Consider the following 26,466-nt stretch of genomic DNA (forward strand, 5'->3'; position numbering starts at 1 on the left):
GTTTACATCAGTGGCCAAGTACGAGTACTTCTCTGAACTGCATCCAAACTGCTTATGTTTAAACTAAGCTATAAGACCGTTTTTTTCTCATTTAGTTCAGTTGGGTTTGGATCCAGTCCCTTTTGGATCTTCAAAGACAGATAGAAAATCTTGTGAAACCATACCTTCTTATGCACCTTGAGCTGATTCCAGCCCTCGAGCTGGTTTATGTAGAGGTTTCTGATAATGTTTAACACAGTGAGCCTGATGTGATTCTTTGAATTGTTAATGAGTCCAAGTAAGTTGTTGATTTCTGAGAACCTAGAGAATGAAAATTAATGCTGTGTTTTCATTGTTTTTTGTTTTCATTTTAGGGTTTTATTCCTTTAGCTTAATGGAGATATCATTCTTTGGTGTCATATGAAAGAAGAAATCAAGTTTATGGGCATATATGTTAACTGTCTGACTGGCTCTCAGTACTGACAATCATTGTGCATCCAGTCTGTTTTACTAGCAGAGGTTATCCAGCAGGCAGAAGGAAGGCAAGAGCTTTGAAATAAAGCCTTTAGAAATATGTTTTCCCTATGCTGTGTTTGCAGACATGATTTGGAAGACTGGCAGAAACAGATGGAAGAGAAATTTCATTCCAAACCTTGGCTGTCAGCTTAAGTTACAAGTGTCTGTCTGTAAAATATTGTTGGTTAAAGTGTTCAAGAGTTCAAACAGAGAACTTGCTGAGAAAATATCTTTTACATAAGTGCTCTCCAGCTTAACAAAATGGGTTATTATCAGATAACAATTCTATCCTTGCAACATTGGCTGAATGTGTTTGTTTCTTTCAAGTGCTGTGGCTGAAGTGCTCGTGCACCAGCCAACTTTCCATAGATCCCAGATGGCTTTCTCAAAAGAGAAGTCCCTCTCCAAATAGGCACAAGAAACCATGATGTAGACATCTGACATGAGAAATTGGGATCTGGAGAATTCAGGAGGAAGTCAAGGGAAAGGAGCAAGGTGGGAGAGTGCACAGGTGATGTCTTTAGTGGTTTGTACTAAATGAACTTTGGCCTTCCAAGAAAAACAGACAGACATGAGTTATTTCCAACTACTGTCATGCAAAATATTCCTATGGAAAAGCAAAACTGCTCTCAATTAAATCCATTCCACATTTCATTATGTTCAAAAATGGTCCAGATTTTATAAGGAAGGGAGAGCAGAACTGTTAACATACATGATTTTTTTTTTATTATTTTTTTTTTTTCTGGCTGAAAGGGCCAGTTTGGGGTTGTCTCCTCATAAACATGAAAAATGCACCCCTCTGAAGTTTTTCTTACCCCATCCCCACCTAACTTAAGGGAAAACATGAAGAGCATGAAACTACATCACCGAACGCTAGAGAATTAACTCATAAACATGTAACTTCAACTGCACAGCACTCAGCCCTGCAAATGACATTGTAAGATGCATTTTTCAAGAGGCTTTTATTGGAGTTTGCACAAATCCACGATATCATGCTTCACTGTGCCCCTTTGTTGTGGAGTGTGTGGGAGCTATTGAGTCACAGCCTGAACCATTGATTGATCACCTGAGGCAAAGACTAAGTCAGCCCTGGGAGCACAGGTGAAGGCAATTCAGCTGGGTGACCAGAATAGGTGGGGTCTGTCTGCACCTCTCCTAGACCCCATTTAAGGGCCAACTGCCCTTAAGTAAAAAAATAAATAAATAAATAAATAAATATGGCTTGTTTCTTCTGCAGCCTCTTAGCTGATGTGTTCTTGAATGAATTTTTATCTTGGGCTTAATTTCCCTTATGTTTTGAAGGCTCAGATCTCAGAGTTATGTTTGTATCCTTAAGCAGTGCAAAGTGTTTAAGGGTGTTGGAGTTCTCTGAAGCAATGGTTTTACTTGCATCATACTGAATGCTGTCTGCATGGTTCAGTGTAGAAGTAGATAGAAAAACTAAGTTTGGATGCAGGCTAGAAGCTGCTTGTCTGTTACTGCGTGAAGCTACTGCATGCTATTTCAGAATGTATGTAGTTATATTCCCCAAATCATGTCTGTACTGCTCTGCTTGAGCATCTGTTGTAACACTGTGCTGAATCATGCAGACCTTCAAGTAGATGTTATGAAGTCTCTCATCTAGTGTATGGGAAACTGGTAATCACAGCCTGAACCTCTGATTAACCAGCTGAGTTAAGTGTTGGGTCAGCTGTGGGAGCACAGGTGAAGGTAATTCAGCTGTGCTTCCGGAAGGGGTGGAGCTTGACTCCACCCCTCCTAGACTTCATTTAAGGACTGACCACCATGACATCAGTGTCTCTGTTTGAGATTGCTCCTTTGTGGAGAATGTGTGAGCAGCCTCAGCATTTTCCAGCTAGACTGAACGCATCAGCATTGGTGAGTTTTTCCTATGGATAACCTTTGGCTATCTATTACCACCATTCTTGTATTATTTGCTACCTTACATCTAGACTGAGAATGGTTCTATTATACAGGTAGCAAGAACCTCTCAGTGTAATTTGAGGCTTTGGGATGCTGGGAATTATATTGTGGGATCATAAAGGGTAGTAGCACATTTTTTATACAAATTCTTAAACTTGATTAAGAATCGCTAAAAATTAAATGGAATGAAGTGGACATTCACTGAGCTTGTCAGTGTGAGGTAGAGTAACGTGGCTTTGATTTCTAACCTGGATTTAAACTTTTGTCCTCAGTTAGGCTGTTTAGTTTGCTTCATTTAAACCCTATAGGAAAAATAAAAAGCAGGTGTTTCCCTTATTGAGTGCCTATTGTTATGCTTTCTTTTTTCTTTTGAGTTATGGTCACAGCATTTTAAATAACTAGGATCTCCTTTGTTTCAACAAAGTTTAATGTATACTAGAGAACAGGAATGAAGTTGATTCTCCTAGCAATTACTCTCTTAACAGATAAACCTCTTCCATAAACAGTGGAGGAGGAAAGGCAGATCCAAACCTTTACTTATCATTAACATGTCAAGGTGGTACTTGTAGTTTCCCTTGGCTACTATGACTAATGAAAAAGTTCCTGGAATAAAGCAGCAGAAGCATAGCCCTAGCACCAGAGCACTACAGTAGTATCCCAGATAAATCTGAGCGCCTTTAACAATATTAAGTGCTCTTATCAGAAAATTACAGAGAACTGTGTGAAATATAAGGAAAAATGTTGCATCACTTGGCTGAATACTTACTTGTTTTCCAGTTTCCTGGATTATACTTCTATGCTTCATTAGTCTTTTATGAAGGTCAGTGGTTGATCGTGGGCTTTTAATGAATTTGAAACAGACAAATAAATGACCCATATAAGTTGTTTCAAAAGCACTGAGAGTTTGATATATGCCATCTTTGTATAATATAGTAATCATAATCAAAACTGTAGGTATTTCATAAATAAAGATTGGGTGAATTATGTGTATATGTTTCAAAAGTGAGACATTAAGGCCTGTCAGAGAGAGCCTTAGCAAAACTCTTAGCAGCTCCCAGCATTGGAATTAGCACAGAAATCCCAGTAATAGAGCAAGGAAAGAATTTCTGGAACAGCCCTTTTTTGGTTATTCTAGAAAGAGAACAAACACACGCTCTATGAAGTTTTTTTCCTGAGAATTCTTACTGAAGGTTCTCAGTTTTGTGAAACATTTAATTATCACTGATTTGGTTACTTTTCCACTAGCAATGGGTGAGTTTTAGTAAAGTATTTTTATTACAGACTTACCCAAAATTTTGTAAGATAAAAATCTTCTGTGTTTAGATCCTTGGAAAACTTTAAGTCTCAGTAAATTGTGTGTGATCATTTCATTACAAACAAATTTGTCTATCTCATCAGTGTTTGATCAAAAACCTACCAGATTTATCAAATGCAGCGCTAAATGCTGATCGTAGTTGCATGTTATAATTCACTCAATTCATTTCAACTGAAGCACAGTGAAGCTGGGACCAGAGCAAGCTCTGTGATGCTCAGCCTCACTGTGAGAAGACACTGAGTTATACAGCTAATGCCATTGGTCATGTCTTTAGAGATGGGGAGTAGTACTTGTAACTGATGAAATTCCACTTGCTGTGCTAACTTCACAGTCGCAATATTAAAATGGTGGTTTTCAGAGCCTGTTGTGGCTTGAAACACTAGCTTGTGTTTCACAGCAGTTGACCTTGATCATACTAGACAATGAGCAGTGGCACCATGGAAGAGTCCCAGAATACAGCTCTTTTTAAAAGAAGCAAAACAAAATCTGATCCACTGGTAATCCTAGAAGGTATTTAATCTATCAGGAGAAAAGACAGCTTCAATAGTAGTGTTTAAAAACTTCTGATGGTGTGTCGGCCCTGATGATTTTGAAGTACAAATAAGATTTCTTCAGAAATTTTATGTTTTGAAACTCTTTTCCTCTTCAAATGCCTTTTAAGGAATGAGCTTCATCTATAAGAATATATTGAATGTGGTCTTGCTCTGAGTCTTCTATTCTTCTAGACTAGATTCATATATGCACACATTTAACACAAAACATGCATGAATAAGCACCAGGAAGGCTGTGCAAATGCCTCATTTCTATTCCACGTTGCTTTGAAGCACATTCCACACTGAAGAAAGGGGAAAGGAAGATAAGCCAGTTCTGTTGCCTCATATTCTCCTTTATAGTATCTGTTCAAGGATTTTTCCCTACCTTGCGTCACTAATATGGATGAATGAAAAAGAACTTTTCTACAGCTGATAGTTTTGTTCTTCTGCCATCATTAGCACACAGTGCCAGCATGTGGTTAATAGTTAGGGGGAGATGAAATGGTCTTGCCTGCCCTCTCTGTACATACACACGTATAACTGACAAGCCAATATACTGAGGCTCTTATTTAGTAAAATTTTGCAAGTGTTCACTCCAGTTACGCATAGTAGTAAGGCTGTTAAAAACATGCTTAACTGTAATCAGATGTTCAAATTCAAAAGGATTTAAACATCTGCTTCTCATTACGTGCATGCTTAAGAGCTTTGCTGAATCAGGGCCTTGGCTATTAGGAAATAAACAGAGACCACCAACTTATTTTACATATGCTCTTGAAGAGTGTTCATATAGATAGTAATGACTTTCAGTCAGTACTGACCAAAGTTGGCTTTGAACTGCTGACCTAGAGGTGAAAGACTTGTATCCTATTACCAGTCCCCGGGGCAAACCAGTCTTACTTGTTTTCAAATATTAATGAATTAAGTCAAGTCAAAAATGTAGCTCCATTGATTGCCTTTCCCCCATATTTTTCCCGTGTCAGCATCGGTGACTGATGCATCTGTGGAAAGTCTTAGGGAACCAGTGTTGTCCACACATCTCTGGTTTAAATCACTTGCATTGTAAGCAGAGTCTTAATAACTGATAGTTTCTAGTTTCTAGAAATATTTAGAAATGGACCTTCCCACAAATGTTGATAGTAGCTGTTCATCAAGGCAAACATACTTATGTAAGGGTCTAATGAATTATTTAGGTATCTATTCTCCTTGTTATATGCAGACATAACTCTCAGTGACACTAATAGCAGATTTCTTATGCATGCCAAGAGCAGGGAAAATCCTTGGAGAGTATTTAGACAATATTCCTTGAAGGACTGGAAGCTGAAGAGGAGGCCTGGAGGAAAATCATTGATGCAAACATGAATTTGTCATTTTTTTCAAAGAAGATATATGTATTTTATTTTAAAAAGACAGTGGGGACCATTAACTACCAAATATTTAAAATTTCATTTGCATCTCTGTAAGGGTGTAGATTAGATGAAGGCCACCCACAGACCTTGATATGGAGGTAGAATTACGTTAATATGAAGAAAATAAAATGTTCCTGGCAAGTGCTTTTTTTGAAAATTTTATTTTCAGTTTTGGATATTTAACATCTAGGAACCATTATTTCCAATGGATGTAGATTTAGTGAACCACAAGTCTGGGACTGCCTTTTTTTTTTTTTTTTTTTTATCAGTGGATATGGGATGTACATTTGATTCAGTGATTCAGATGATGAGTGGTTTTGGTCAAGTGTTGCAAAGGTACATTTCCAGGAGTATTGCTCAGTTGCTGGGTGACTTATGCACAGTAACGTGCCATGCATATAGTTCCTAATGGAACATAAAAAAGGTCAGCAAACCAGGGACATTCGGAGTCTAAGCCATGACACAACTCTGCAAATGCAGAAAATAGTCAGATGCTATGAAAAGAAATGCTGATAAGTTCATTTTTCTTTCAGTCTCTTCAAGCCATCCTAGCATCCTGCTATCTTAGAGCAATTTCTGTCTGGTTTGGTAGGGATGGCTGTGAAAAGTCATGATAGAATCAAAATGACACAATCCATTCCCTCCCTCTGCTTGTCTGGAGCTATCCTCTGCTGTACAGCTCAGTTAGGAGGTCCTCCATCTGTATCAGGTGTGAGTCTGAAAGTGCTCAACCTTAGCTTTACCATAGTGCTCTTGTCTTAAAACTGGTTGTATGGAAGCAGGGTAGAACAACTCTGTAAATAAGGCTTTTGTTTATTTGTTTTTACTTGCTTTTCCCCTGAGGATGCATTCTGCTACAGTCTGATCAGGAACTGAGAAGGGAATGGTGTAAGGCATTGTTTCAGCTGAGTCTTTCTAGGTCCACACTTGCTGCATTTTCTGTATCTTGGAGAGGAAGTACTTCTGATAAACAGCAATCAGAAAATAATTGTGACTTCTTCCTTGCTGCATACCTGGCAAGAGGGCATCATGCTGGAAACTGTCATCCTGGGCTTCTCCTGAGTTTCCTGAGTGTGCCCTTTGCTGATCTAAGGGGCTGCAATAACATGAGAAGGCACACAACTTCCAGACAGAAATGCAATTTAAAATGGGAAGCATTATTTCTTCCCTGTGAATATTCTCCTTCAGTTCTGGAAAAAACACAGAATAGCAATAACGTAAAGTTACTGGAAATTGTGTTCTGATACTGAATAAAGTCACAGCAAAAGTGTGACACTTCTTAGGGAGAAGTTACATAAAGAGCAAGTCAGATTCCCAGAGAAATATAGGTTGAATGATTCAAACATTTTAATTAGCCAAAGATTGAATTAGTAATTGATGAAAGGATATCTTAAAGCTTTATCTTGACAGCATGTCAGCTGCTGTCGGGAAAATTCCCAGACCTAGCAAAGAGGCCTTGCTTGTAGGCATGCAAATATTTCTAGATGTTCAGTCTTTCTACACTGAAGAGGCTGCAGGTTTTTTGGGTTTTTTTTTAGCTGAACTGGCTTTCTGGAAACATTTAAAAGACTGATACATTCTGCTACCAGCTATCTTATCATATTTTATATACTGCTGAAGATATTTGCTGCTTTCTTGAACGTTGGGTTTTTCAGTTTGATATATAGGAACATGAAAGAAATGTCATCACTTAAAAAATGGTCTCCTTAATAGAGACTGAAAAACCTTTTTATGAGATGTTGACTTGGTTGTGCTGGATCATTAGATTCAGTTCTGGGTTTTGACATGTTTACTTTAGCTGGCGTGTCTTTACACTGTAGTTCACAGAAAAATGAATGGAGCTGATGTGAGGAAGAAAAATCACAAGTCAGTAATAAAACTGGTTGTGGATCTTTCTCTGGAAAGGTAATGTTTTATGATTCAGCTTATATGTTTGTGGAAGTGTTTTAGGTTTCAGTTTAAAAAAATAATCAAGAAATTCTCTTTTCTTCTCCGTTCTCCCAAGTCAACTTTTCAATTCTGGCAAACAGAGAAAACTTTTTTTTCCAGAGCTAAACAGAAGTATACATAGTCCTTAGTGTAAGCAGGTGTTCATCCATGTGCACTGTCTGCTGTCACTTTCAGTCCTTTCAGTACTTTTCACCACAAAAAGAAGCTTTGAATGTTAGTGTATCTAAATTGGAGTTTCAAAACATTATAGTTGATGCTGCAGTTATGTCTTGCTCTTCCCTCAGTTTTATCACTCCCAAACAGGAGTGACTACAGAATGGGAAAATACCAATATTTTTAAGTATCTGAGGGAGAATTTTAGCTGGGCTGGAATTGTTAGTGGCCTTAAATTCCTCCTTTGGTTGGAGGTACAGCAGTGCCAGGTAGTACAGTTCATTAGCCCTTTGGTTTTCATGAACAGCAGACATACGTTGAGCTGTCAATGAGGGTAGTAGATACCATTTGTAACCCAAATGGGTTGTTTTCTCAGGGTTTAGGGCAGACATCAAGCTAGGTCAACTGGGGCATCATCTACTTACATGCTTAAATATTGATTACCTTTAACACGGGGGGGGTGGGGAGGGGGTTGAAGAAACAGATAGCAAAGAAATAGGGAAGAGGAATGGAGCTAATCGTTTTCAATCAATCCAAATCAAAGATACATGTTTCTCCTTTCAAGCCATCCTGCCAGAGAGCTGCCAGGTACTGCAGTGGCTGCTCTATTGACAGGCTTGCTGTGCCTCTCCAGATTTCATTCCCTCCTCTGCAAGACAGTGTGCTTGGAGACTGCTGGAAGGCTGCAAAGCTTAGCAAACTAGTGAGGGCATGGCTGCATTTTTTGCAATGTCTGGTAGGGACTGGAGTGCATGGAGCCCCAGGCCTTGATGGCAGGGTGCAGCACCCACGTTAGACCCCTTGCTCTGCCTTGAGCCTGGAGGATCTGTGAGTCTGGTGCTGCCCTGACCCTTTCTTCCTCCCGTGGTGTGACCTGGCCAGGCTTGAGTCTGTCATCCAGCAGATAGAACCCAAATTCCCTCCTGATTCTGGAAGCACAGTCTATCCCTAAGTGCTCATGCTGATGAGAGCTCCTCTGTGTTTAGTGTTAACACAGCACCAACATTCCACAGATCTGGGAGCTCAGCTGTGTGGTGCTGGGGTAAAACTTGGGTGTAACCTCCTCCTACCACTGCCTTCTCTCACCAGCTTGACATTTGTCACTTAGCAGAAGGAAAGTGAACGTAAGTCACTGAATTTGGGCTGAGGGAGCTTTTTCAGGGTGAGAGATTTACTGAAACCTGTTTTCTAGTAGGGGTTTTCAACATCTATGTCTCCTTAACAAAGATATATACTGGGATTAAAGGATCTTGAGTTAACCTCCACAGCTTATTTAAAATGCGCTCTTTGTAAAATACACATAAAAAGTGTCATGAACTTTCTTTCACTCTGGGTGGCATGGGGAGGGGTGGAGAGATGTTTAAACAAAGTAATACAGGGTAAATTGTAATCTAACTGGCAAACTTTTTCCTATACAAGGCAGCTGAACCTAAAATTCACTCCTAGCTGCAGAGCCATGCTAAGGAGAATGGCTTATTATGGCCATTACTGTATTGTTACATTGCTTCAAATTGGTATTTTATACCCTTCTGGGAAAATATCTTGGACTTAAATATAGCTTACGTGCAGCTGAGGTTTGCTGAGCACTTTCACAAGATGAAGTTGCAGGTGGCTTGCTGATTGGGATTTAACCATGCTTAGCTTTTGCAGTCTGGCCTTTTGGGGCTGGGGATTCAGTAACATCTATTTATTTTATGGCAGTTCCTGAGACACTCCCTTAAATACCAGCCTCTAGTTGTGCTTTGCTACACTTGTCAACAGATTTGGAACAAATTGCATAAAATTACAAGTGGCACAAATGCAATGTGTAATTATCTACCTTGCTACCAGAAGACAATGATAATTATGTTTTCATTTAAATCACACAGTGGAGATGACTGCATTTCTTATAGTTCTAGTGTTGCTATGACCATAATAGTACTTTAGGCTTCTAGGCCAGGAATGTGGTTTAATCTTTTTCTTTCTCCTCCCCCTGAGAAAATTACAGCCTGAGAAGCAGAAGGCAAGCAAATACCTCACTTTACACATTAGCTTTTGTATTAAAGCAGGACATGGAGCAGTAATTTTGCACATACTGAAAAATATATTCTCATTAAATAAAAAAAAAAAGAATATAAGATGAGAGAAGTTTCAAATGAAGATGTGAGGAATTAGTCTCATAACAGTATCAAAATTTGTATTTAAATATCCTATGTAGTACTTGTGCTCAGACTGCAGTGTTTGCATATCGAATACTCAGCAGTATTTTAGGACAGGAATGAGTACAATATGGTAAGTGCAGCTGTGAGGGGAAGCACAGGAGCTGTCAGCTGGCCCTTCTAGCCCTTATGGCAAAGATGTCAAACTGCACTGCCTCTCGCCCTTTGCACATGTCACACAATCTACTGTTGCTGTTTGTTTGTTGCAATTCTGGGCAGAGCTCTGAGACCCTCACCCCACCTGCTTCATTTCTTGGAGCATCAGATGTGCTGTTGCATCTGTGGCCGTGTAATTTGTTCCTGTCTGTTAGTGTCAGTCCCCAGTCACAGGCACGGTATACCAGCCAAGAAGTCACCAATGAGAGCAGCAGCCATATGGAATTGAACTTGTGTGTTATTCTACTTCCTGACAAGTGTTTAGCTGTGGCCTGATGTTAACACTGCCCTTGTGCTGGGGTGAGCAATACAATGCTGCTAGGACACGATTGTCAGAATACAAACTATTTTTGATCCCACTGCCAAATAGCTGACAGAATATTTTAGTCACTGAGGAAGAAATGATGAGGAATGGAAATGACCTCTTATCTGTGGGCCTGAAGGGTAGGGGGAGCCACAGTCTGAAGCACTGTTCCTGCCACGCACATGCACACACACACACACACAATGTGCTCAGAAGTTATTAGCAATCAACAAAAGGTGTAAAATGCAACCAATAATACTGTGCAACAAACTTGCACATAGGATTATTAAGACTCATGTTCTCCCCTGAGGTCACCACTGAACTGATGTTTTGAATTGAGAGGCTGATGACTCCCTGCAGCTTCCTGGGTGACTGAGCTATGTAGTATTTTATAGTTTTTCCATCATTGTCACTTGTCAAAGGCCTTTTCTCCACGTTAGATATACATTTTCTGTTTACTCTATAGCACCACCTTTGTAGGGACATTGCACCACCCCATGTAACATTTATGACTGTGTGAGGTCACATTTTAATAAGTAAATATGCTCATTTGCTCTCTGTACGTGATGAACACTTGCATTAGGAAAGGACTGAATTCTTTCAAGATATTCCTGGATAGACCCTTGAATAGAAGTATATCCTACATCTCAAGATATGAAACCAATAGTCCCACAGAGTCAAAGGCATTGTATTATGAAATTTAAACGTGTTTTGCTTACACGAGTCTTAGGATAAATCCTTTTCTCCTTTCGGCTGTGAAATCCTTCTTTCAATCCTTCAAATAACCTGTCTGAAAGAAATAATTCCAGCAGGGCCATTACAATTAATTCTATTATGTAAACCTGTAGTTTCAGATTTTCATTAAACTGACAAATGATTCCTCAGAGCCATTTTCTAAATTACAAAACGCATCTCTGCTGTTTTAAAAGACCTGTTATCGCACACTATCCTGTAACATAGGACTAAATTAGTGTGGTGAAATTTAGTCCTAAGCCAGGATTTTTAAGGAGCTATGTTAGCTGCTGATGTCCATCTGTAGGCATGCAAACAGAAAGCCTGGTTTTAAATTACTTAGGATTCTAGGGAGTTGATTGGTACAAGATTTTTGGAAGAAACTTTGTCTTTATCAGAACACTGTGAAAATAGTACCTTTTAGGGAAAGAGGGGAAAAAAAAAAAAAGAAAAAAAAAAGGTGTCACAGCAATTGCTAAATAACATTAGGAACATTAGAAACATTAGAAAAGAGGTTTCATGCCAGTCTTTTCTAGCAGAGCTAAATGTGTCTTCCCCTTCCAGTGAAGCCTCTTACATGTCTATGCTGGTGCTAACACAAACATAGAACTACTGAGTATCTTAGTGGAAGGTCTAAGAAATGGCAGAAGTGCCATTATAAAGCAGGCATGGGAATTTAGCTGAATGGTGGCCTAAAGAAACCAATAATCAGATCATTTCAAAAGAACTATTCAACAAAACCTTGGATAAAATGACAGATTACTTACAACATTGGTTTAAGGCATTTATGCTGATAATTAAGAATAACAGACAAAGAGTATTTGGTAAAGGAGAGCAAACATCTAGCCAGTCATTAAAAGAATGGAATTTTTCTAATCCTCTTACAAAGATGCTGTTTTGGGTTAAAGTCCCTTTCTGCGTAAAGCAGTCACACCACATTTTTTCAGTGAATGAGGAACTGAGAGCCATAGCCCAGACCTTCAAAACTTCTTTAAATGGACAACTCCCACTGAGAGACAAGCATTTAAGTAAACCTGGGGACTTGGGCCCATGAGGTGAATAAAGAGAGTTTAGTTCACACCATATTGCAGAGCAAATAAGCATGTAGCCAAATTAACTTGATATATCAGAAATTTATTAATGCTTTATTGTCTGTAAGCCTCCATCCATGCTCTGTAACACACGTGTTTTATCTCAGAGGTAAGAAATTCCAAGAAGTGCTTTTTATTAGGTTAAACTGACAGATTCTGTTTCTTACAGAGCCACATTTATAGACAATGTCTGGTCTTTACATTTACTCTCTTTTTTGTTCATCAGTGATGGTTTGCTCCTGGGAAAGAGTGTGTGTTTGTTTCTATCTGCTTCATAAGTAGACATTTGCAAACTAAATTTAAATTTTCGTTTTTATTTCTTAGATACCTGTGAAACCCACTCAAACCTTATGTTCTACTTGTGTTGTTCTGACCATTATTGAGTGCTCCTAATTGTGGTTGTCCTTATTCAAGAAGACTTTTCTTTTATCCTTTTGACCCCCTCATAGGACCTGTGAGGCAGAAAGGTCCAGTGGAAGATCTTTCAGTACTAATCTCAAATCTTATCCAATTAGGCACCCTTCTAAGACATTGCTTAATGAGTTGGAAGGACCCCAAATTCTACCTCTAGCTTATCAATCCCAATAACAACTCCTTAAGCTGCGTAATTAACCTTCCCCTTGGCAACTTTTTCCACCCTTGCCTTCATGTTGCCTTGTTGGAAGTCTTCTCTGAAATGTGACTAGCTGTTGGTATGCTCTACTGGTCTGAGAAATGCTATGGGTAATGTTTGCAAGCTGTTGGAGAGTATGCTGGCTAGTAGTGCTTTTCCTGCTTGTGTATAGATAGAAGAGCAGATGGATTCCCATTTCAGAAAAGGATTTGAGAAGTTTGAGGACAAGCCTAATGTTTTTGAAACTGCTTTTTCACTGTACCAGGAGTTGGGTTCAGAAGTGATACAGATTGCTCAAAATTACTCATGTGAGAACAATTCAGATGTATACATAGGTATAAAAAAATTCTGTTTTAATAGTATGAGATTTTGGTGTTCAGTAATTAACGCATAGCGTATATATGTGCAAACCAATGGTAGGCAGCTGGATCCTTTTGGGAGAAATGGAATTGAGCAAGCCCATGGACATTGAAGGGAGGCTCAATTTCCTGTATTTAATACAAGCAGATTTTTCCCCCTATCCCTCATATTTCAGTCAACATTTCTGTGGTAAAATCTGGTTGATTCCCAACTCCCCCACCCTGTCCCCCCCAAATAATTTTCTCATCTCTAAAATTCTCTGTTGAACTGAGTAAATAAGAGACTAACCCCTTCAATGTGCAGGGTAGAAGAAAAATGAGCGAGTTTTTTTTCTGACTTTTTGTACCATAATTACTTAGGACTTTTCTACACCAAATTCTGTCCTGTAGCACATTACAACTATAGGAAAAAAGAAAGAAAGAAAGGGAAAAGAGTTTCTAGGTCTGAATACAGGTATTTGTGCCACATGCAACACCATATAGAGCTGTGGCTTTAAAAGCTAAATTGCTTTGACAGATGGACTATATTATGCCCTGTAGAAACTTAATTTTTCCTGTGTAGCTTGTTGGCTCTGAGTTCAGCACAATAATGTATTAACAAGCCCTGCACCCTCAGCCTGTTTCCTGAATTAGCTTTTGTATTAAAATAGGGCCTATTCCTGGTTATTTCATTTTGACCTTTACTTCTCCTCTTCCTCCTTTCTTCCTCTCTTTTTCTCCCTTCCCCCCTCACCCCAGACACTAGCTAACACACAAATTAATCAGGTGATACTGTAGGGCTAGGTTAGCGATGCTGCATTTCCCATTCCACCTCCATCTCTAGCCTCTTTAGTCTAAAGTACAGTAGATCACCAATTCTGCAGTGTGGAACTATATATCATAGTTGTATGGCTCAAGTTCTTATTGTGAGCCCTGTGAAATTCTGCTAACAGATTGCTTAATTAGCAAGCCTTTTGGAATCAGCATGCGCAGTAATTTATGTTTCATATAAGATATTCTATTGACTTCCCCTAAAAGCTGTTTTTTCTTCTTTTGAAAAAAAATGTCTGTGGGCCATATTTAATCATCTATAGATTGGCAGGTAGCTCTGAGGAGCATGGAGATAATCATAGTTCATAAAGTGCCACAGCTTTTGAAAAACCAGAGTATGTTATCTGGTGAAGTTGTAACTTTAATGTCATAATTATGATCATCTAACTAGCAGAGGACAACAGGGAGAACCAGGTGCCAGCTGTGCCTGTAAGCTGCTAATGATACATAGCTACCAGCTGCATGGGAGTTAAGTTTTACGAATGCTTTCTGTAGTTGTTACACCAACCTTGCCACAACAAACTTCAGGTTCCTTGTTAAGGTGGCTTCTACCATTTTTCAAAAATAATACAATCATTAACAAATTGGATGACTGGACTAATTGCTCAAAGCCCTTAAAAATGTCCCCCAATCCAGTGGAATTCAGCAAATGCTCTATATCCTTAGGCATCTTCATTTTCTCATTTCATGAGCTGGGAGGTGGGGAGGTTGGTTTTAAATTTTTCTCCTTGGAGAGGTTGATGAATTCTAAAGCATACTATGAGAGCGATTTATCTTAAAAGATCTGTAATTTCACATTAAATTGTTCTATTCAGAATGGGGAAAAAATTATCTCCAAACTGCCTGCATTAAGCCTATGGTGTTTGGTGATACTCTGGTAATGCTGTTCTGTGAAAGCATCAGGAGTGTCTGGGAATTAGTAGAATGGTTTGAGATGTATCAACAGTGTTCCTCAGCTCAAGTATAGTTTATTCTTCACCAGCCCTTAAACATGATGCTATCGAGTTACACATACCACTGGGTGTTCTGGCAGCTATAGAGCAGACTAACTCTTATCACCTCATCTTGGCAGGCAGTGGGGAAAAATCTTCACTTTGGTAATTTGGACCTCTGAACTCAGACAGCGATTAGAAATCTAAATTTTGCCAAATGGTGGAATTAAAATTACTAAGTGGAAGAAGCCAAGTTTCACTAAAAGACCTGCCAGAAAGATATGACATAGGAAACTGGGTTGGACGTACACGCTGTTCTTTGGTTTTGCTCTTTCATTTTCTTTGTTTCTGTTTCCAGAGCAAACAATGCAGATTGTTGAGATCATGCATATATAATACATGCTAACTTTATAGTCTTGTATATAAAAAGTTTGAGGTATTGTGGGAATACTGTTACACAATTTTCGTCATTACCTGTATACATCAAAAGATCCATTTCTTTTAGTTTTGAAGTAATAAGTCCAATGTGTATAAAACAAACTGGTCCTCCATCTAAACTCAGTATGTGCGTTTGGTTGCCATGTGTTAGAGAGCATGCTTTGTGACTACAGCCACATGTAGGGCAATAGTCTAAGCCTCTAAGACTGCAAGGCACAGTTCAGCAAGTCGTCTTTACTTGTTTATTCAAATTCAACTCAGAATTGTCAAACAGTTTTGATTAGAATCTAATGTTTTTTGGATGCTTTTGCGTATCAGTAAATGTGAAGGAAGCTTAGAAAAGGCTAATGAAATCTTTGTCATTTTCTGCGTTGTCTTGATTTGGTCCCCGATTTCAGACAGAAATGTCTAGGACAGCATCCTGAATACTAATATTGTTCAAGTAGTTGAGGCTGTGGTTTTGAATTCTTGAAATAAATTCTGCCTAATTATCCTGAAGAATAATTTAACTGGACCTGCTGTGATGCCAAGGCCACCAGACTGATTCCTGAATGTACAGCCACTTGGACTGTAGATGTAAACAAGGAAACTGGTTTGGATTTGGAGTATGTTGTATTCACTCTATTGCAAAACAAAATTGAATATACGTGTGTGTGTGTGTGTGTGTGTGTGTGTGTATGCCTATCCATGAGAACCTTTCCTTCCCCCTAGCCTTGCTCCAGCTCCAACCTTGCTGCTTTGTTCACCTGTGGGTTTGTTTGTCACATTTTTTGGTTTGCTTCACTTTATAATGTTTCTTGCTGAGAGGCCATCATTACAAGCCTGACCTGAATACTGGAGTTATGAAGAAGAAAAAAATGTCACCTTGATGAAGAATAGATAATGACAAAGACTTTATTCTCCTGTCCAGACCATCAGCTGAGTGGGACCTGCTATCAGCAGTAACTGAGCCTTGAATCGCACGTTTTCAGTGCTGCAGGCGGGAGATGGTCTTGAGTTACAAAGCTAAGTCTCACATCAATTAAAGTCTGTGTGCACAGCAGCTGCATTCAGAAAGGTGGAGGAGATTTAATCTTCACCTTTCACCTTGGGTCAAAATACAAGGTTACCAAGAGAGACTGTTATTAAAATTGGATTGTTTCTGCCAACGTAATGTTAAAAGTTTGCAGTTATTACCAAAGCACTTTATTACGTGCTCCCTTTGTTAAGGAAAGTTGCAGTTAAATAGCAAGGAAGTAATAAAACAGTTGAAAGGAACAAATAAATATTTATGCCAGACTTCCAAAGTCTGTAGCAGTTTTATTCTTTCTTCTTGATTAAAAATTAGAGTCTTCTTGGCATCTTGTTGGTGTGTAGGTGAGTTATATTGGTTGGGTACATAGGAAGACTTCCAGGACTGAATGCTAAAGGTGAACTTAGCAGGAATGGATATATAGTGGGAGCCATTATTTATTTATTTATTTTTTTTCTGTGAAAACATTCATCTACTAGTTAAATCCTACATGAAGTACCAGCTTCTTGGCTCCATCTCTGAAACCATATGTCCAAATTTAGCTTACTGGAGTCTCTGGGCATCCTTTTGTTGTTTTTCAGAAGAAGCTGAATAAAACCCAAAGGGGAACATGTTGCTGATCTGTGTTCCCATTATGCACTAAAGATACATAAGGTGTGATTGATCACATTGCTATCTCACTGCCTTTTAGATGTGGTCTGTGATTTGAATTTGAGGACAAGAATCTTTTTATTCAAATAAGCAAATTCCTATAGCCTTTGTGTCTGTTTGCACTTTAAAGAAGAAACTGCCCCCCAGAGAAAAAGATATTTTCTGTGTTTTTGTAAGGCATCATTTCTAATGTTTTGTGGAGAAGTATTTAACAACAAGAATATATATGGATTTTAGAGATGGTGTCAAAGCCTGTTCTTCATATAGGTGAAGGTCTGCCACAGCTAAAGTCAATGGAATCTTTGTCACTAACTTGGAAGGCTATGAATGAGCTGCCTGTGAACAAGGGGAACTCTCACTGTCATTAATTTACAGAAATTTTGTCATTCCAGTTTTACGTCATTAACTTCAGGTAGAGAAAAGCTGTCAAAACAGAACAGAAAAAGCAAGCTGTGCCGGTAGGGTCTCTTTCTCTGTAAGGATAATGTTTGGAAAGACTGCTCAGCCAAGAAAGTCAAATTTGGAAAAGGAATTTTCAACTGATGTAGGAGCTAAATGCACAGTTTGATGTGTCTGTGCTGGGCTCAGTGGCACTCGCACAGCAATGGTGCCCATCTGAAAAAGGGATTCAAACTATGTCTTAGTTCTCCATAACAGTGAGTGTATCTTTCATGATGTGCATTGTTTGAACTATAATTGAATTTGACTTTTTAATGTATTCCAGATATGTTAGACAACAACTGACAAAGTATGTAGAGCATGTTCTAGTTTTTGCTCTAAAACACGTGTATTTTATTAACAATGTGGAAATGGTGCAGTCATCACAACAATTGCATTCTGACACTTAACTTCCTTTTATTCAAAAACAATGTCTTTATTAAAATTGTAGCAGCATTTTTAAACAATTACCTTAGTCTAGGATTTTAATGATGCAGTGTGAAACTGACATGTGCATTAAAAACATTTCTGTCCATTAGTTGCAGGACTAGAATAAATCATAGACAGCTTAGATTCTCTGTCATATGTTGATTTTCATTCAAAAAAGACCAAAATCTATGTGCATATATGATGATTAAAAAGAGGTTAAAAATATAAATGGTATGTGGCTGCTGAAGAGACTTTTTGAGAAGCCTAAATTAGTAGAACTGAGATATGTGAACTGCCTTCCATCCAATTCAAGTGTCAGAATTCTGCAACAGAATTGTCTCCAGAAGGGGAATGTAGCCTTATATCTGGAGAGTCCAAGGGTAACTACTAGCAGCTGCATTACTGTGCTTTTGGGGAGGAAAGAGGTATAATAATCAGGGATGTAGTACTAACTGAGGGGCAAACATGACCTGTGACCACTTTTGAAAGCGGGAGGTTTCAGGGACTCCTGGTTCAGTGAGGAATGGCATAGGGAAACAGCCATGCTGGGCCACAAGAAATTTGATTTTATGGTGTCCAGAAGTCCACAGGAGCCTTCAGATACTTTTGTTGGGCACTTTCTGAAATGTAAAGAGTCCTTCTAGCTTGCACTGCTGTCATGTATTTTCTAACAGTAGCCAAAAGGTTCCTTCCTTTGTCATGGAGCAAGAGAGTATTTTCAAGGAATTTAAGAAGTGAGAGGGCAAGAACTTTAAACATTGAATAACAAATATTTTGAGTAAAAAAAAAAAAAAAGTATAAAAATATTAATGGTTTAAAATGCTAAATATGTATTTAATTCATTAAAAGTAATTCTTTTGGTTAATGGTCAACTCTCAATTCAGTGCTGTTACACTCAACTTGCAAAGCAGATTTGAAGACACAGAAGTCTTGATTTTTGCAGTGACCTCCACTCAAGAATCCCTCCTGACCTCAGGGCTTTAGCACAGCTCTGCATTGCACTTCTCTCTATGCTTCCTCTTGGCTTCACACAGGTACCAGCATTGCTTGCTTGCAACCTTGTACTGGGCTGTTTCCTCAGTCACCTGAAATAATATTGGCAGTGCAGAGTATAAACACATCACTGTATGCCACCTTATTAAACACAGATGTGGCTCTTAGCAAGGACTTGTTATCTATAGGTGCCTTACCTTCATTTGCTTGGGTACCAGTATCCTACAAAGAGATCTCTGTTGTACTGCATTAATCCAGTGGGGGCAAAACAGCTGCAGCTTCAGTTGGAGGCTGCACAGATACAGGGCAGAGGTGTTCCTCCATATCTGACCTCCTCAGGAGACGGGTCAGAGGCTTGATTTTTTTTATTTTTTTTTTTATGGGTATAAATTATGTTAAGCAGCAGACTTTGTAAACCCATAGCTAAACTGGAAAAGCTTTGAAAATTCACCAGCAAAATCTTTAAGGCTTTTATAATTAGCATTCAAAAATATCATCATTTCTTCCTATTAATTCATTGAAGTAGGAAGCCAAGGGTATTACATCTGGGAGTGTCAGAACAAGTACCAGAAATGTATGAAGGTGACACCTTTCTAGGCTTGGGAGGGATTTCTTCAGTGTTTGTTTTTGAATGTCTTACCAACTGTGGTTAGTGTAATTTGCTTCTGGTGAGAGTCTTAATAAAAATGGGACTAGGGTAAATGATGTTATTCTTCATTGCAATATTAATACAAGTGTTTCAATTTTAATTAAAACTTTTGCTAAGACTTTTCTGCTCCAGATCAGAATTTATGCAAAAAAACCATATAAGCTGATATAGGGATTTTGGTAGCCCTGTGTACAGAGATGTTTCTTGGTCTAAGGGAAATGGAGTTATAGGCTTTTATTCCAGATGAGACAGATGAGAGCTCTGACAACCAGGCATTTAGCTGGGGTGGTGTGGGTCTCCCCAAGTTTTTGTTTTTAACGTAAAACTTCAAAAGGCCTTGTTTTTCATCCCAACAGGGAACAGGAAAAGATTTTGCTTGAAAGCTGAAACAGTTTAATGGTACAGAAACACCATTTCATATCCATATGTAATCCAGAATTGAGTTTGTCAGTGTAGTCTGAATTTTGTCTTTGATCTCTAAAAGGCAAAGGCAGCCCATGAAAATACTGCTGAACTAGAAGACTGTAAACAGGCTTAAAATACCGTGTTCTGATAGAGTAAGAGTATATTTTGATGTGTTTCTGACTAAATCCAGGGCCTGGTCAGTTTAACCAGAAGACTAACAGAGCAATAAAAAGACTAAGTTTTGAAATTTTATTTTATTTTTCTCTAGCCCTTACCTGAATTTCTTTGCTGAATTTTAGTCCCATTGTCTGATCCTTGGCGTTTTGCTTTCCCAGAAGCATGGCAGGGCAAATCACTTCTTGTCAATCTCCAGAATGGTGCATAGATTTCTCTGAAGAGGTCTTTGAAGAGATAATTTCATCCTGATGGCCTAGCTGATTCTTGTTTAACAACTGAATGGCGAGAGACACATAATGCTCTGCCTCTTCCCACCTCCTGGAGAAAGACAAGACAACCACGTTCCTTGCAGCACCTGTGAGGTAACTTTGAGGACTTTTATAAAATCAGCAGGAGCTCTGTGTTCTGGAAGAGCATACAGGGTTCTGGAGCAGGAGAATGTTATGCTGCTACAAAAGCTGTTACGATTGAGGTGTTCTCAGCATGTGTTAAATAACTTCTGGTGCACTCAAATGCTTCTTTCTGTTGATCCTTATGGAGTCTGGTAGGAAGAGATGTACCAGTAGGGAAAAGTTCGTGTATCTAGCAGAGATCTCTTGCCAGTGGAATGTAAGGAAAGTGTAGCATTGTAATCAAAAGAGCTGTAAAATCAATCACTGAACTTTCTACTGAGTCAGCAAGGAGAGATGGGGCTATGAGTGACCTGAGATGGCTTAGCCATTTTCTGACTCTTACTCTGATTTTATCCATGGAAAACTTGTTTTCCTCTCTGTGAGCTACAAATAATGAGTCACCTAAAACATTAAGTAATGAAATTCAAGCGTACTGAGTTAATCACTGGAAAAGTGCTTCTTCTGAAAACTCCATGGGGGATCATGTTTCAGAACACAAGTGTCGTTGTACAGTATGCATTTCCTCTCTGGTTCGCAGGTTTGCTCATGCAGTGATTTTGAGTAATATCGAATTACTGCCTGAAGACATGCCTGACTATCTTTTTCATTAATTACCTTCCATGGCTTTGGGACAGATTAACTGATAAATATATGGATCCCTGGTGTAGTAACCTTTACTGTGTACTTAGAATAAATGATAGGCATGTAATCTCAGAATCTGTGAATTTTTTTTTTCTTTCTTCTCATAGATTACTACTACACTCTTGCTATATGAGTAGCCTGTCCACACTGCTATATTGTGTTTGCTGTAAGGTGCTACTGACCCAGCAGCTGCAACACACTACACCAGTCCAAAAGGGAGATAGGTATGACTTTGCAGACAATGGATTTGTTTCTTTTTCTTCTTTTTTTTTTTTTTTTTAGCATGTTATTAAAGATGGGAGAAATTCTGTAATCTCTTCTGGGCAGTGGATACTTCAGAGTCGATAAAAGAGGGCATATCAAACAACAATTTTTCTGTGTTATTTCTCATTAGGTGTCTCAGAAGCTGGTCATTCTGGAAAGCACTTCCCATGTCAGACACTATTTTTGTCAGACTGTCTCTGCTGCCATCAGAGGGAGTATGTAACAGGATATTGATGATAAATTCAGCCTCTACTGCCATACTACTAACATTCACCTCTGATATAGTGGGCCAAAATAATAAAATAGGAGGCAGTGCTTTTGGAGCAGCCCTCATACCTTGTTATAATTAATATGAGATAATATTGCCTTTTTTACCCTATTTTCCCACATAACCGAGTAACCTTTTTCTGACACTGATATAGTTTAATCTGTTTCTATAAGGTTTCTATAAGCATCCATATAATTTATGCCTATAGAACTACAATTCCTCAGAGTAATTTTTCTTCCATCTGTTCAGCTTGAGTGGAGAACATTTGTTAAACAGTGTTTGGAGGGATGTTGGCAGTAAAATACCCTGATGTAAAATACCCACCCTGATGTTAGGCTAGTTAACTGGTTGTTCTAGGCACAATGCTGACATTGTTAGGTTGCAGGGAGGTAGAAGTACAAATAAAAATGAAAACATTTTCTTTCTTTTTCTTATAAACTTGAATATTTTTTCCCATTGTTCTTCTGAAAAGATTAAGATAAATAACCAACTACCCACTTAGAATGCTTGAAAGTAATTGTGGTCCACCTGCCTATTTTATAGACTAAGCCCAATCCTGGCATTCTAATACGTTTTCAATTCAAGAAGCCAGAGCCATGTAAATATTGAGCATAATTACATCTCATCTTTTTATTCCATTTCTTTACTTTCTAACGTTAACTGCTACAAAAAAAGTCAACTTGAGTTTCAGAATGTCTGACAAAAAGCCATTGGGATTCCCTTGGGGACTGAATTTTACATTCTTCAGCAAGCAGTATCTGTCTCCATAAATGCAATAGAAAAATTGTATTTTTCTTTTTCATCTGTTGATGAAATCTAATTTTGGATTATTTGTATACAGCAAATATACACATTTCCCTTTCCCTCTGTCATCCCGGTTCTGTATTCCCAAGACCACAAAAACTTTGCTAAGGTTAAAAAATACAAAAAAAATTTAAAAGTAAAGGAGAAAAGTTAATTTAATGCATTGTGCATACAAAGTCTGAAGAGCAGTGAAGTCTGCATACAGAAAGAGTGCAAAAAAATGACCTTAAGAGCTGAAACTGTTTGCCATCCCTTTTATTGTACAGCTCATGTTTTGCAAAATCACTACTACCAACTACAGTTAAATTGCTGAGATCACTCCTTTATCTTTATAGGGTGTAGAAGTCCAGTGATCATCTTCAGACTCCCATAGGAAAACTTCTAAACTAAGAAACCAGTCATATGTATGAGTTATTCCTTATGGCTTTCAAGATATTATTTTTAACCTTCTTTCCTTTTTTAATTTGAGTTCAGGTTGATATGCAATTGACAAATAGTGATGATATTTGCTTAATAAACCATAGCACACACCCAAGAAAATGCCCCAAACTACATTTTAGGCCTGAACTACACCTTATGCATCTTCTTTATGTAGCATCAATTAAAGTGTAGATCAGGAGACTTCTGGCAACCTGAAGCCAAAAAGTGGCTTGTCCTGTCTGGCATTATTTAGAGTTACTGTAGGATTGCACAGAGCTATGTGCAAGCAATTTGTTCTCCAGCTAGTAGACAAAGTTTTTTGAAACAAGAGAGCAATTCTCAATGTTTCCTCTCTTCCTTGTGATCTGTTCAGAACATTATTCTCTATAGTTCTTTGTTTCATACACTTTCATGCACTTTGCTGTCCTGCCTGGTTGTCTTCTGTAGTATGGTAACAAAGTATGAAACAAAGTTGATTAAGCAAACTCTGAAGAAGCTTTGTTTCCTGCAGGTTGAAGTAGTGGTGGGGAAAAATGTTACACCAGCTGCAAATCTCTTAGGGAAGCCTGGCTCTTGAGGGTGTGTGTATGTGTTTCACAGGGACAGGGGTGAAAAAGTCCTGCTGACAGAGTACACTGCAGGAGAAGGGGGAAAAGGAATTCCCTGAATAGAGGTATTATTTGTCAAAGGATCTCCACGTTGCTACTGAACCAACTTTGATTTTTTTGGTCACCAAAAGAATTTTCCTGTATTTGAAACTTCCTGGGTCCTTTCATGTTTCCTGTTGGAATCCTGGACTTTGTTTTTGCTCTATAGAACATTTTAGTGAGCATTAAAAGAGCAAAATAACATGTCTTAGAACTGTCCTCCGTTTGAAAACCATTTAAAATGTCAGAATCATAAGTAGACTTATGTAATTTTAGCTTTGATGTGTTGCAGCATCAAGAACACATTATGCTGGGTAATTATTTTATTTTTTTATTCCTAAAGTGATGCTTTTTTGTGTGTGTTTGTTTGTTTTTACTTAATTATTATTATTTTGACATAGCAAGTTCCAGCCAATTTTGGGATGGCTTGTCATTCAAAGGTAAAAAAAAAAAATAATTATACAGTTCTGCAGTATTGCCTGTGTTGCAAACTCCTATTGTGATGGGCTAAAATATGGAGCTAAATTTGATATCCAAACTGCTATGCATAAACTTCATGTATAAAATGCTCTTACTAAATCTTGTCCTACTCATCCTGTTTGCCACTTTGGAAATCATTTTGAGAAGCTGGCTTAGCAAATGCCACCTACTGTGATCACAGATAAGGACACCAGCTTGGTCCTGCATGCCCAGGCTGAAAGTGTATCACTTATGTTTGGTCCTCCCCAGATTTTATAACCACAGGACAGAGCTGCAGCAAATGAGCTGGCTGGGTGATTTAATACACAATTTTCTCCCCCCCAAGCCACTACAGATTCCATTTCACAGTAGAGGGCACTGTGCAGTTGGAGTTCATCCTCTTGAAATGTGCTGCGTTAACTCTTGATTTCTTATAGGCAGAGGATTCCAGGGCTCACTTCAAACTTACAATTCTACCTCCACTTTATGCTTATGCCTAATTAAGGTAGTTCTATTTTACTTCAGCTCTTGCTTTAGTTTGTAGTGGATTTTTTTTTCTCCCCTTTGTCTGCTCTGCTGCCATGCATTTTTAAATAGTGGCAGTGTTCCATCCCAGATATGGCTATATTTTAGTGGTCAGCTAGTACATTGCTATACTGAGTATTTAGTTAAATGCCTTGTGGATCTTTCTGTCTAAAAAGAGCTCCATTGAGACTAAGAGGATATTATTATTCATAATGTGGTGACTAGTTTCACACATGGCTGAAGCAAAATAAATCATCACTGTTTTTAACAGAACAGTGAGTAGACCTCTTGTTGACCACAGCATATTTGTGGTCAGCAAAGAAAGAGTCTTTTATAGCTATTAATATGCTGCCAAGGTGCTTTAGTTGTTCCTTTTGCCTTAAGGGAGGTGGGCTTCCACCACCACATATTCATGCTTCTCTGCTAAGCCTGTTTCTAGAGCCCTACCCTTACAGAGGGATTTGATACAAAATCTGATCCTGAAAAGAGAAAATGGTCATTGAAATAATTGATACAGTTAAACATTGCCCAAATGCTGAATGCGATAAGAAAATGAACAATGCTCTTCAGTGTTTAGGCAGTAATTTTTACTTTTGAGTGGCGCTAAACAAAACAATGGACGTATCAGCCCTTCTGTAATGCACACCAGCATAAAGCCCATTTACCTTGAAGGATTTAAGCAGGCCTGAAGGATACCAAAGCATCACACTGATCCTTCTAGTTTTTTAAGCTTCTGATTCTTTGCAGTTAAACTACAGTTCAAACATTACTTATAATTGCTATGTTTGTTACTCAGACAAGGGAATGAAGTTGTTTGGGAATGCTGTCATCTTCTGATTAAGCACTCATACAGTGACTTCTGTGAACTGGCCTGGAGCAAAACAGTGTAATATCCTACATGGGAAGTCCTGCTGAACAGAAACTGATGGCAACCAGCACTGATTCTTAAATGCTCCCTCTCATCACTTTTTGGAAATTAATGTGAACTTTTCAGCTTATATAAAGACATGTGCCCAACTGAAAGCACCACCAGAAATTCTTAATTTTTTCTTCCAAAAAGCAGGAAGTTTAATCACAGCAATGTGCTGCTTAAATAATGCAAAAGAAATGTAGTTTGTGGTGGGAATGGCAAGAGGCAAAGATCTGAAGTAGTATAAAAAGAGTCATGGGTGGTGTGAGAAGAGAGGGAGTATAAAATAGGAAAGCCCTTCTACATGGCATATCATTATGTAAACTGAAAGCAGAACTCTTACTTTAAAGGCTTACATTTGACTTGTTTCTTGACATAACATTTACAAAAAGCCCTATTCTGATCTCAACCAACTGTAAAAAGAGCCAGTTCCACTGGACTTGGTGGAAGCTCTGTGAACTTCAGGGAGGGAAAATCTGTGTGAAATAAGAAGTAGGGTCATCTTTGTGAATTTATCTAAAACTTGTTGTAGCTCCCCAGATGAACTTTGAGTGTTGCATGTTTGAAAACATGAAAAATGCAAATAGTTTATTGAAGACATTTCTAAGCCTCTGGTGCATTAATAAATACACTTAGATTGCATTTCTGTGACATACAGTGTGTACTCCCAGTGTTTGCATCACTCCATAGAGTGAAATAAGTGATCTCTGACATCTCTAAGCCACTCTAAAAAACATCCGTGGTCTAATTCTAAAAAAAATACATTAAAATATTCTTGTCTGACTAAAGGTTTTCTTCAACCTGCTGTATGCTGAAGGTGGGGTAAATGTACACACGCAGAGAGACTGTGTAACTGGAAAATGAGATTTGTCAAGGCTTGGAATTTGCATGTGTTAATTGAGATCAAATTGATTATTTCATTTACAAGGGTAAATTGCTCTAAAAATTATCTGGAGGCAGAAAAAAAGAACAG

This window comes from Coturnix japonica, chromosome 3 (assembly GCF_001577835.2).
Source record: "Coturnix japonica isolate 7356 chromosome 3, Coturnix japonica 2.1, whole genome shotgun sequence".
Taxonomy (NCBI): domain Eukaryota; kingdom Metazoa; phylum Chordata; class Aves; order Galliformes; family Phasianidae; genus Coturnix; species Coturnix japonica.